Below are 13,323 nucleotides of genomic sequence, written 5' to 3'. Positions count from 1 at the left end.
GGGTAATCAAAACTAAATTAAAAAATTGTCAAAATAATTCCAATCAGGATCTCTTGTATTGACTGGGATGAAGCATTCTCAGAGGTAACGTTATGTCTCTCCATTACGTGCTGTCACTGTCTCAGGTCTAGAGAGTTGTGAGAGTATGTAAGGGCGGGGGTGCTGATCTCTATCTCGGAGCCGCATGTCAAACCACATCAACATCCGGTGCTTAGCCTGCAGCAAGGAGGAGAGGCAAAAGAGGAGAAATCTCCCTCTAAGCAGTTTTGAACATTTTCTTTATAATTGTTTTCTTAAGCAGCTTTTATGGACAAAGGTTTTTAGCAAAGTTGGGAGAGGAGAAATCATGTTGGTCTACCGAAGCCAACCTCTCCATTTCCCCTGAACAACAGGATTCTCTCTCTAAATGTCTTCCTTTGTTTAACTCCCTTGTTTTGTTAACCCATGACCCAAAAAGAAACATGTAGATTTTAAGATTAGTCATAGTAGTTTAAGGGCCAGCCAAATCATCTTAAAGGTGAATTTGATCAGTGAATTATGTAACCTAGTTAATTAGTGATCACTACACCAGAAACTATTCTTTTACCATTCTGTTTTAATTTCACAATAAAGTTAGTAGTAATAATTTGTTTTGATATTATTGATTATAGACCGCTGGGTCATGTTAAGACCATCTTTTCTGTGTTGCTGTGGGTTTTTTCATTCGCTTTTGTGTTACAAATATCAAAACAATAACAGAATATATCCGTCGTAAACTAAACCAGAAACAGCAGTATATTTTATTTTGTTAACACTGTAAACTTGACAGCTTTTTAACCCGCACCTCCTACTGGTTAAAGCACGTTATTACACGTTTAGAGTAATTGCAATGCAGGTAGATTGTGTTGCATTTTAATGACTGTTTTAAAATGCCTTTTTCTTAATGTCTTTCATTTTTGTAAAGCACTTTTGAATGTGTTATATTTGATGAAAACATTTAAATATTAAGAGTACATACTTTTAATATAGTGGGAAAGTGGAAGGTCAATGATATAAATAATATAGAATAGAAAATATCAAGAAGATACTGTAAGTGATCTCTACAATAAAACAGTTTAGTGCCTGATAGGAGGATGTGCAAAATAGACAAACTAATAAGGCTTTATTTAAACATTAAAGAATACTTTAGGTTAAGGTCTTCTTTTAAATAAGAAAAAAGCTTTGGGGGTATCTACAGATATTAAGCCTGACAAAGTACTTAACGTCTAATATATTGCATGGTTTGTTTTGGAACTTGACAATCAACTTTCCTGCAATGTTAACTATGTTGAAGCACTTATTTTAACTGATATTATACATATTAATTATACTCTTATAAGACGTATGTAGATAGTATAAGAAATGTGCAGAATATGTTTAATGGTGGAGGTACACAGATATCGATAGATGTCTTGTAATGCACTGTTGATGAACCTGTGACCCAAGTTTTTCATTCATTGCATAACTACACCGTAGTTGTGTATATGATATGTCAATAAACCTTAGAAAATCTTGAAATCTTGAAAGGGATGTGCAAAATAGCCATTATATACAGTTTTTAATTAACTATTAGTAGAGAATAACGTGTAATGAATATGCTTTATAGGGATCTGCACATAAATATTTAGTCTTCTCAAGCACCCACTACCAAATATCTCACCTGATTGTTGGCACTTGACAATCACCTTCACTGAATTTTACTCAGGTGTAACTAAAGTCTGATTTAAGGGTTGTTTATATTTCACATCATTAATCCAAATCTGTAAAGTAACTAAAATAAATGTAGTGGAGTAAAAATATCAGGTTAACCTTAAAGAAAGCCCTCAGGATTATAAAAGACCCCATCACCCCAGCCACAAACTGTTCTGTCTGCTGCCGTCTGGCAGGCGGTACCGCAGCATCCGGACTAAAACCACCAGACTCAGGGACAGCTTCATCCCACAGGCCATAAGACTATTAAACACCTGAACTTTGAAACAACATCCATAACATTCATCTGGCTGCTACTTAGAAATTATTTATCTAATATATCATATTCCAATCACTTGTAGATAGACTTTCACTTTTTACTATTTTACTATTTTTCTTTTTTGTATTTACTTGCACTATTTTGTCTGTGTATCTGTTTTATTGTGTTGCACTGTTGGAGGAGCCTGTGACCTAAGGGGGGGGGGGGGGGGTAGGACACGTTCTAAGCACATGGTGTAGTCCCATAGCTGAGGATTCTGGGTAGTGTAGTGTCTTCTGCCATCCACACACTACGATAAAATATTTGTTTCTTCGAATCGAAAGGGGAAAATACAAAAGCATTGTACACAATTTAAACCAATCAATGTTGTGTAATTAACAAGGATAATCTGGTGTTTTTGAGTCGATGAGTAGTGCAGATATCACTGTAAATAAAATCAATCGACAGTAAGGAGAATACTTACTTCCGGGTGTAAAATCCTCCGTTATCCAATGGGAATGGACGCTCACATTGCTCTTTGGGTCCGTAATACAATAAAGGGGACTTGATCAAATAATATATATATATATATAATTATCTTTTAAATAACGTTAACTAAAGGGAACAATCTATTTGACACAGCTGAAGCTCTGGCCTTCCTTAAAAACTAACTAATTTAATAAAAATCACAGTTGTATTACACACAATGCACTGTTTTTTGAGAACAAAAATTGGTGAATAATGCACCATAATACATTCTGACGAAAAATAAAAATTATTATGAATACAAATAAAATAAAAGAAGGCTCCCGTGAGTTACTACAAGCTATAAAGTAGATTTTAAAAACGTTTTATAGAATAAAAGCTCAATGTTGGACGTTGTAGAAATGCGTGTGTGCACCACGACAAAGGAGCCTCATTCACTTTACATTGGAGTTGTTGTTGCGTTGTGCAGACACGTAAATGTAGCAAAGTTCGTGACTCCACCACACACTGCGGTGTTAAGGAGTCGTGGTGGAGTCACACATTCTGGTGAGACCAGGTTGCATTAACAACTCTACCAATTACACATTCACCGGGAACACAAGGTCCCCACTCCAAAGGCTCCAGTCTCTGTTCACAAAGGTATCCTTGCTTGGCCATATTGGCACCCAGTAGGGCTTTCCCCACTAGATGAGATCACAAACCCCGTCCCTGGACCAGGGTTACCAGCCCCCCGAATGTATTCGCTAGTGCAGTCTGTGGCAGGGCCATTATTTGTCTTTCTTATCTGTGTGCAGTGTAGGATAAGTAGGATCCTTAGAAACAGTGCAAGCGGGAGTGAAGCACCCCGTGGGGGATTTTAAAGTGCTGGACACACCGGAAGCAAAATGTACCGAGCTAATAAAAGAACCTGAAAGTAGCCTGGTAAAGAATACCTCTTTTCCTAACGTAGTTGTACATAAGAGACCTCTATCAAACCCTAGAATCCAGTCACTGGAGTGATACAGAAACGGAGAAGGAAGGGGGGAACTGAAAAAGGGATACAAGCTAAGAGATAAGGAACAAGGTTTTCTTAGAGAGAAAGTGAGGGTTAGGAAACCCGATAGAGGAAACAGGGAGGTTGATAAGTTAGCAAGGGAGCGGCCAGCTAGCCTGGGGTCTTTGCGTCTTATTATACCTGGGGAATGGAAAGAAGGAGAGAGAGTGAGAGTTCCACCGCCCGACCACCTTAACGTATTAGGAGATACACAAGACTTAGCTCATGTAGGGGCATAGGTTCATGTAGTCTCATTGAGCTGTAGGTCACTAAAGCTTTGCACAGAGGTCGCATTATGTTATTTATTCATTTCTTTGAACACATATCTGGTTTTTGTTGTCAGGTTGGGAGATTGCAATGTTACCGCCTAGATATTCAATGCTCTTGGCTTTTATTTTTGTATATTTAATTCTACCTCCATACAGAAAACCAATAAACCAATATTAAACATCTAAAATCGGACCATTCTTGAATTTGATTTTGCTGATATGGTTTCTGGACTCAAACAACAAAATCAGAAAAAAGGCTTTTGTGTTCCTTTTTTCAGTTTTTGTTGAAAGTCTTTATGGGATTTTTGGGGATTTGTTTCTTGTGTTAAAAGAGAAACACACACGTCGTACACGGACCCATATTGCACATGTTCACCAAAGGGTTCAAATGACAGAGCCACACATAAACATGCTACTAATCTCTACGTTTAGCTTTCTGATTGAACTGTTTTTTAGCTCTACTTAATCATATGTTTCATGTTTCAGGTCCTATTAGTTTATAGATGTGGGGGGGATGTTATACTTGATTAAAATAAGTGATATCACAGTGTAGAAATACTGTAACAAGAACAAGTCTGGTATTGGAATCTACTTAGGTAAAAGTATTAGGATCAAATAATGCTTAAAGTACCATAATTAATATGACTCATACAGTATGACTATTTTGTTAATAATATATTATAGTCTGGATTCTAAACAATGATCCATTATTGTGAACATCATTTTTAATTTAGCAGCTGGTAAAGGTGGAGATAACTTTAATGACTTGTTATACTTCCAGGTATCTTTATCCATAACAGAACTTCATCATTAAATTGTTGTTTTATTAATAATATGAACCTGCCAAGTAACCTCAAACTCCTTTTGTCGGATACATGTGATGTAGTAGTATTATAAAATGATATACTCCAGTAAAGTAATGCGGTAACACTTTATATTAAGGTACACAAATTAACCATCAACTAGTTGTTAATTAACATGCATATTAGCAGTATATTGACTCTTTAGTAGTCATTATAAAACACTTATTAATGCCTTATTCTACATGACCATATTCTACAAGTAATAAGCCATTAGTTGAGAGCTTTTCCTCAATAACCCTCTAATTAGTGTTTATTTATTGCAAGTAAGGAAGTTGTTGTTCATGAGTTTTGGTCTTAATATGCGCTGCTCAATATGGGCCTAATAAGGCAGCAGTACCACAAGAATAGTAATTCTCCCATAATAACACTTAACAAATATGATCTATTCTTATGTAACAAGACATGAAACTATAAGTGTTAATTAAGTGTAAACAACTCAAAATGAGGTATTTCTATCTAAGAACATGTTCCCTATTTTAAAGTGAAGTCTTGTTCATAACCAATAAACTAGTAGTTTGACTCTAATTGACCTGAACAGGTTCCCTATTCTAAAGTTGCCTCCTCTTCTCACTTGTAAATACATTATAGCACACAACTACTGAGATGAACCTCAACAGTACATGAACAAAGTAGGCACACGTTGAAATATCTGTTTTATTAATGAACCTGTCAAGTTTCTCCAAGGCTGAGAACATATGCAGCCTGTACTTTCTAATAAAAACAGATTTTGAACAGATGTTATGTATTTGTGATCATACTGTGTGACCTGCTTGTATGTACTTACACACTAGGTGTGCTGTTCTCTCTCTGTGTTGTACTGTCTCAGTGTGAACATAGATTAAACAGCCAGCCAAACTCTTTTGAGAGCCAGGGAATGAGCCGCCATGCCAACACACTCTCACTCCCTAAGCGTCCGTGGCGTGCAGTTGGGACGCGCCGAGTCTCCTTCAGCTTCATAAACGGATGCAAAGAGCTTTCAACTGATTGCAATGTATTCCCATCGGCGGCGGTATTTGACGCTCAGGGAAGCACCGCATCGGTCCATGTCGGCGGCATTTAAAGGCAATGTGAGCGTCCATTCCCATTGGATAACGGAGGATTTTACACCCGGAAGTAACTATTCTCCTTACTGTCGATTGATTTTACAGTGATATCTGCACTACTCATCAACTCAAAAACACCAGATTATCCTTGTTACAGATGTAGCAGCTTATTTCAGACTCCAGGCTTCCTGCCTGCTACCTGCCTGCTACCTGCCTGCTACCTGCCTGCTACCTGCCTGCTACCTGCCTGCTACCTGCCTAAGACCAGCATCTGGGAATGTTAAGCCCTCCCACTATTTTCCAAGAGGGCGTTGCCAGATTTTCAATTTCAGGATTTAACCAGGAGATGGCGCTTCATTCACAAATACAGAAAGACAACTTTTCATGGTTTTGTTTAGAAGAGCATTTGAACACATCAATATTTTAGATAAAATAAAGTATATCTAATCTTGTAATTCAATAATATATAGTCTTTATATATTAAATAATCATAATAATAATGTAAATGTTTACATTACACTTCTTTATTTGTCATGCGGTCTACCTACGCTGTAAAATGTATTATCTCTTCGATTTACACACGGCATCTATTGCACTTCTGTCCATCTTGGGAGAGGGAGCCCTCCTCTGTTGCTCTCCCCGAGGTTTCTCCCATTTTTCCCTTTGAAATGTGGGTTTTTCTCTGGAAGTTTTTCCTTGTACGATGTGAGGGTCTAAGGACAGAGGGTGTCGTTTTCTCATACTGATATTCTGAACAAACTGTGCTGTTGTATTTGCTGTAAAGTGTCTTTACTGTAGGGTATTTTTATTATATGTACAGCACTTTGGCTCGACCAAAAATCGTATAAAAATGTGCTATATAAATAAAACTTGATTTGATTTGATTTGATGCTCATACTTTTACCTTTACAATCGTTTGCTTTAATATGCAGTATATGTTTTGTATATTTTTGTGTTTGCTTCCTCCTGCTCCCTTTCGGACACATACTGTAGGATTTATTATTATTATTAATATGAAGATATTATTAAGATAAGATAAGATAAGATGTTACTTTATTGATTGAACATTTTAGTTTAGAATGTGCTATCTCACGGTAATTCAGAAGGCTCACAGGTCACATTCCGACCATTATTTAAAACAATGGGTGCTTTCATAATAATGATGAGAAACTATGAAATAAGAAATGAATCAAATTAAAATGTAATTATCATATCATATATTATATAGTGTATTGTATTATTAAGTAATATAATACATTAACCCCATTATAGCAGATGCCACATTGAATGGATGAACACATTTATGCATCAATAATTACAACAGAGTATTTCTAAATACAAGTTGTAATCTAATCCTCTTATTTTACACAATTGACAGACAGTGTTATTTGTACGTCAATAGTCATATATTGTCATAACCTTTTTGTGTGAAATAATTAATATTATTATTATTTCCGCCCACTGTTTGGCGAGCTGCATGAGAAACTGACGGGCTGTCAGGAGAGAGAGAGAGGGAGAGAGGAAAAGAGAGGATCCGTTTCTCCCGTGTTATTATCCAAAGTTAATGTAAACTTTTGAATAATGTACTTATTATTATAGTGATGAACATTAAAAACAAAGCACGTTGGCTGATTTTGGACCCCCTCACTATTTGTTTTCACTACTTTAATTAAATGTTTGATAAGTGCATGCAGATCACAGTACAGTATGCTCGTTCAGTAAAACACGTACACAGATAAATGATTTTGTATTCCAAAAATCAGGAAGTAAAGTCCCCTGGTTTGTGACAAGTTGTGAAGTCAACAGATAGTCACTCAGAGGGGGGTACTATTTCTTTTCAAATGCATATAGGCAATGCCATTCATTTACATGTAGGCAACACTGCTCTTCCAGTCAAGAATTTGAATTTGAATGGGATGGGGAGACGTGTGTGATTAAAAATGAGTGGCCAAACTAGGACTTAGTTTTTCAAAAGAGAAAATGCAGATATTACACTCAGAAAAGTACTCTTAGTGCCAAGTTGTCTCAGACAATCTGCATTTCCTAATGTGGGACAGTTCTGTGCAAAATGTGGGACACTGAAAAGTCTATGTTAAAAAGCCTCAGTCACCTTAATTCATGTAATGAAAACATCTCAGGTCAGTAACAGTGAAAGCTAAATGTGCAATACCATGTTCAGCTATGTTACTATTTATAATGTTATTGTTGTTACAACAGAAGATGTTGATTTATATTGAAGTTAAATGCATCAATCTGTGACACTTTTATTTTGTAAGATAGGGGGGGCATATTGTGATAACCAGGCCTGTCATAAAATGCACCCCACCCAGAAAGATGTTTGTATTAATCCCACCCTCAAGCATTTTTTAGGGTATAGTTGTAGGACTAGTACCAATGAATGGAGCAAGTTTCATGAATGTGACACTTTTATTATGTAAGATAGCAAGGGGTGCATAATGTGGCAAAAATATGCTGACAAAGACTATGTAAACATATATTTTGATTATTATATGACAAATATGTAGAATTAAACAATACATTTTAAAGCACGTGTATACAGACAGGACGTAACAATAATAACAAAAAAAAAAGATTACAAAAAAAACAAACTGAAAAGGAAGTGACGAATGAATTTCGACACCACTACCATCAAATATGGAGCGAATAGTTTAACCACAAGAATCAAGACTATATGAGCTACCACTAAACAACTCACAGTCTGAAAATTACCATTAATAAAAACCCTGAATGTTTACTTTTCGTTTTAAACATCGTTTTAAGGTGTAAACGTGTCATTTAGGAACTGCGACAGCATAAATATGCGAACACAAACCTACAGACTGCTGGAGAAGAGATATCACAGGGGGGGGTTGGGACCAAGTGGCAAACTCTGGGGAAGAACCGGGACGCCAATACGGAAGTGCCACAAACTGCAGTTCATATATTGGCCGATAGGCGATGACTGCAGAAAGGAGCAATTTCCATAGACCCCCATGTTAAAATGCCCAATTTCACAGCAGAAAAAAAACATTTCTAGCCCTGGATGCAATAAATATTATTATGTATATAGTTAGATTCCACCTTCATGATTATGAATCTGTGAGTGAATTGTTTTCTAACATGACCCTTTTATTTATATTAGGTCTTAAAGTTTTTGCATAAATTAGGGCGTGGTCGCATTGAGTGACAGCTCTGTCAAGTGACTGCTGCTGTTAGCTTCTTGTCTCTCTGCTAGCTGCTCCGTCTCCGTGAAGCTACAGGGACTCTGCCTGCTCAGTTCATCCAGGGAACACAACTTGACCCCGGCCGTGTTTGTTTGTTCTTCATGCTTATTTATCGGACTATTGTGACTCACTCTGCGGTTAAAACAGACGGTGCATGAATGCGGTTTTGCGGTAAGTGAAATTCGAGTACTTTATTTATGTGTTTATGATTTCAATCAGCTACGTAATGAATGTTAAGGCTTGGGTTAGCGTGTAAGCGAGTGGTAGCTACATCGGTGCTAACGATGCTAATCGTAGCCTCCAAGTTAACTTAAAACCATAGACTGTATATATAAAGGTTAAAACGAAATAGACAAGTGTTAAGCGTTAAGTGGGTTAATACTGTAGAACAAACGGCTTCTGTTTGAGGTTGATAAAATAAGGTCATCCTTGTAATTTAGAGAGATATTTTATTATGTAGGTAGGAACTGTATGCATCGCTAAGGTTAATTTAAATTGGCTATGCTCAAGTATGTAGACAAGCTAACGTCGAAGTAGTGTATGTGAAATCAACCTCACAATAAGATGTGTGTATATTACAATTATTCATGTCATATTTCAAGATGATTACTTAGATATTACAATATGGTTGGTTGAGCTGGAGTTCATTATTGAGCTTACAGTACACGTTAACATCACAGTCATCTGAAGAACGAACCCAAACCTTGTTGTTTTTATTAATTGCATTACCAAATTGGTATCAAATAAATAGTAAGCATTGGTAACACAACTTCCAAAGTTACAGTAAAATAAAAAGGACCCTGACTCGGGCAATACACAATCCAACATGTTCAACAGAAGATAATCAGTTATATTGTTTGTACACATGGTACTTTACATATATATCTGTTTGTTTAAAGTGCCCAGGATATGCAGACAGGCTGGACCAGAGAGTGAGAGACAGAACTGGACTCCTCACAGCAGTGAACTTCAGCACAGGTGCAAATACTCTTTTTTCATACTGTACAAAGAATCAAGAAAGATATTGGTTTAAATAAATGAAGAATTGACTTTAATACACTGCTATACATTCCATTAAACAATACTAAATACTAGATCACCTACACATCAGTGAAGTTGAGGGTTTTTTTCCATGCAAAGGGTTACATTTAGATGTTAACAAGCAATATGACTGTCAGCTTTCTAATTTAATGTATTGAAGGCAAAGATATTTAACGCATAGTGACTACTGCTATTTATCTCTCAATATTGTCTGTAAAAACGTGGTAAAAGTTATTCTTTCAGTGAGACAACAGAGCAAGCTTGTTTTAATAACAGTTAAATATTATTTTGATAATAAAATATATTTCAATGTTCATTCGTAATCTGATTGTCTTTGTAGCTCACTGTTGAAATAAAAAAAAACATTACAATTACAAAATAATTATATCTACAGCCCCTAAACACAAGCACACCTCTTTCATAAATAACACACTTGTTCTGCAATAATATGTTTTATGTTTCCTGTAATTTTTGTTAGGAAAGGACATGCCTGAAAGACACGACTCAGCATCTCCTCTTTCTCCGAGGGTCAAGAAAAACATCCAATAAGAAAATTAAAAGCTGATGTTATGAGATGTTAAGAGCAGTACAGGACATTCACTAAGAAACAATTTTTATTGTGAAAACACAGTCAGCTGATCGAATGCACCTATTTCTACATCTACACTCCATCAGCTGATTATTTCTATTTGCCTCACTTCATGAGCTTCACAACATGTACCGCAGAGTTTGCAACGCAAATAAATGGGGCCAATCTTCAGTCAGATGTGAATGTGTAATCTAACATTTTCAGTAAGAATAATGGACAAAAGGAGTGCAAATACAAATTCAATTTATTGAAATGTGAACCAAAAGTTAATCAAACATGTTTTAAATAAAAAGCACATATGGACAGAAGGTGTAAACCTATTAAATGTATAAGTAAACACATTTAGTCAAATAAAGTGACAGACTAGGCCTGATCAGGTGGTATCAGCTATGCATGGGCTCCTCCATCAGGCCTGGTCCTCCTCACAGAGGAAAGACCCTCAGTCCTCTCCGGCCAAACCAACAGACAGGACGTCCATCACACGGAGGTTTCTCTCTGAAGTCTCTGCAGCTCTCTGGACACCACGCTGTCTCAATCCATCCACACTGAATATGAGAGGGGAAAAATGAAAATAATAAATGCTTTAGACTATAAGAAATATAAAGTTGACTGTTGAGTTGCTCAGTTTTTTTAGATTGTCAATACTATTACTGTATAACTAATATCTCAGGTTAAGAGGCACCTTCAAATAAAGATTGGTCTTTAAATACATTTTGTCTTTTGAATTGTTTGTCTAAAGTCAAGTACCTAGAACTGGTACTTGTAGTTTTAATGATACAGTCTGGTTATAATGCTGTTTGGAGGAGGCCTCACAGGTTAAGAGCACTAACTAGCTATCATCACATGTACCTTAGCTTAACTTAAATGTATTAAACGTATAATTAAGTGATGGCAAAATATAAATAACTAATGTCATGCAAACATATTAATATTTGCTTGATTCCAGTGTTTAATTTAGCACAATTGCATAGAAACGTTAAGGGATTTTAAGATTCTGAAGTATTATGCTAAAAACTAGTTTTGCTGAATAGTCTCATGTCCGCTTACCTTAGAAACGTAAAATGCGACGGCAGTGTGCAGATAGTGAGCATGTTAGCTTAGCTTGGTAGCTTGAGCTAGCTCTGGAACTTCCAGCCCGGAGGCAGCAGGTCCCGCCTCGGCTCCGCCTCCGCTCCGCCTCTTTGCCCTTATTTGGAGCAGGCTGGAGCAGACGGGAGTGGAACTCTGACGCCACTGTCGAGCCGTTAGTGGCCGACTCCGCCTACTAAGGGCTTCTCGGCAACTCTGCAGAATCCTATGGGTGACGTCACGGACCCTACGTCCATTTATATATACAGTCTATGGTTGGGACACACACATTCCGATGGCCAATTAGTTTTAAACAAAGAGTATACTCAACATAGGCCTACAGTAGGCAGGGGGGTGGGGGCTGGTGAACGGTATGGTCAATGTTTGTAAACACTGTGACATTTTGACTTTATTTGATCATTTCAGTTAAAAACTAACGTTCATATTTCTCTTTTTGAGAAGAGCAATATGAATATGTTAGTGGCTGACTCAGCCCCATGGTCTGTCACAGTAGTGCGGGAAAGAGAAGTGCACTGTTTTGCCTGGCTGGACCTGTAATTTACAGGAAAGGAGTGCGCGCTACTAAAGAGACGCCTGACAAGGCTCCATTAAAATATAAATATTTTTAGTGAATTACTGAGTTTAGGGACGTTAATAACGTTTTAATGAAGTTGAATACAGAATATTCATATTTGTCAGTGATTTCATGTCAATTCGGCGAACATAAACATAAATGATCGTGGTGAAGATGATGATTAAATTAGGATTAAAAATCGAGAGCCGGCTGCATTTCCTCTCGTTTGTTTTTTTTGGACTAAACAACATTATTTTGTTAAATAACAACATGGTGATGTTTTGTAAATGATTACATGTCTCTTATTTAGCACAGACTATGATCCTATCCGTGACATATGGATCTTAACAAAGATCCGTTATACAGTAGTACCAGACATACTGGTATCTGTATCGAAGTTGATTTCACATGAGCTCCAGTGTGGAACCCCACTGCACCCCCTGGTGGATCAATGATCCATTGCAGCTGGCTTCACAATAATTACATTTATTTATCACGAGGGCGGTCTCAATGCAGACTGGAGGCAGTCTCTTGATCACGGGCAAATCATGGGCCGTTCACGGGCCGACCACGACCCTCGCGTTTCAAACTGTCCTAAATTAGCTGCTACATCTGTAATTACACAACATTGATTGGTTTAAATTGTGTGCACACACACACACACAACCAACCCCCCTCATCCAGCACCAGTCACTTTTCTGCCCATATCCGCTGCTACTGCACTGAAACTGTACTTTGAACACTTAAACACTTAAATATATTATTAACACTTTAAACTGTATACCCCGGTTATCTAGGCCCTTTGTTTTGTTTAATGTATACCATGTTTATCTAGGCCCTTTTTGTTTTTTGTTTGATGCATATATGTCACACTGTAGGACTGCGGGAAACGATATTTCGATATTTCTGGATGTAGAATTCTTGACAATAAAGCTGACTTTGACTTTGACTAATAACGTGCTTTAACCAGTAGGTGGTTTGGGTTAAAAAGCTGTCAAGTTTACAGTGTTAACAAAATAAAATATACTGCTGTTTCCGGTTTAGTTTACAACGGATATATTTTGTTATTGTTTTGATAGTTGTAACACAAAAGCGATGGAAAAAACCCACAGCAACACAGAAAAGATGGTCTTAACATGACCCAGCGGTCTATAATCAATAATATCA

Source organism: Trematomus bernacchii, unplaced genomic scaffold (assembly GCF_902827165.1).
Source record: "Trematomus bernacchii unplaced genomic scaffold, fTreBer1.1, whole genome shotgun sequence".
NCBI lineage: Eukaryota > Metazoa > Chordata > Actinopteri > Perciformes > Nototheniidae > Trematomus > Trematomus bernacchii.
This window is presented reverse-complemented; position numbering follows the sequence as displayed.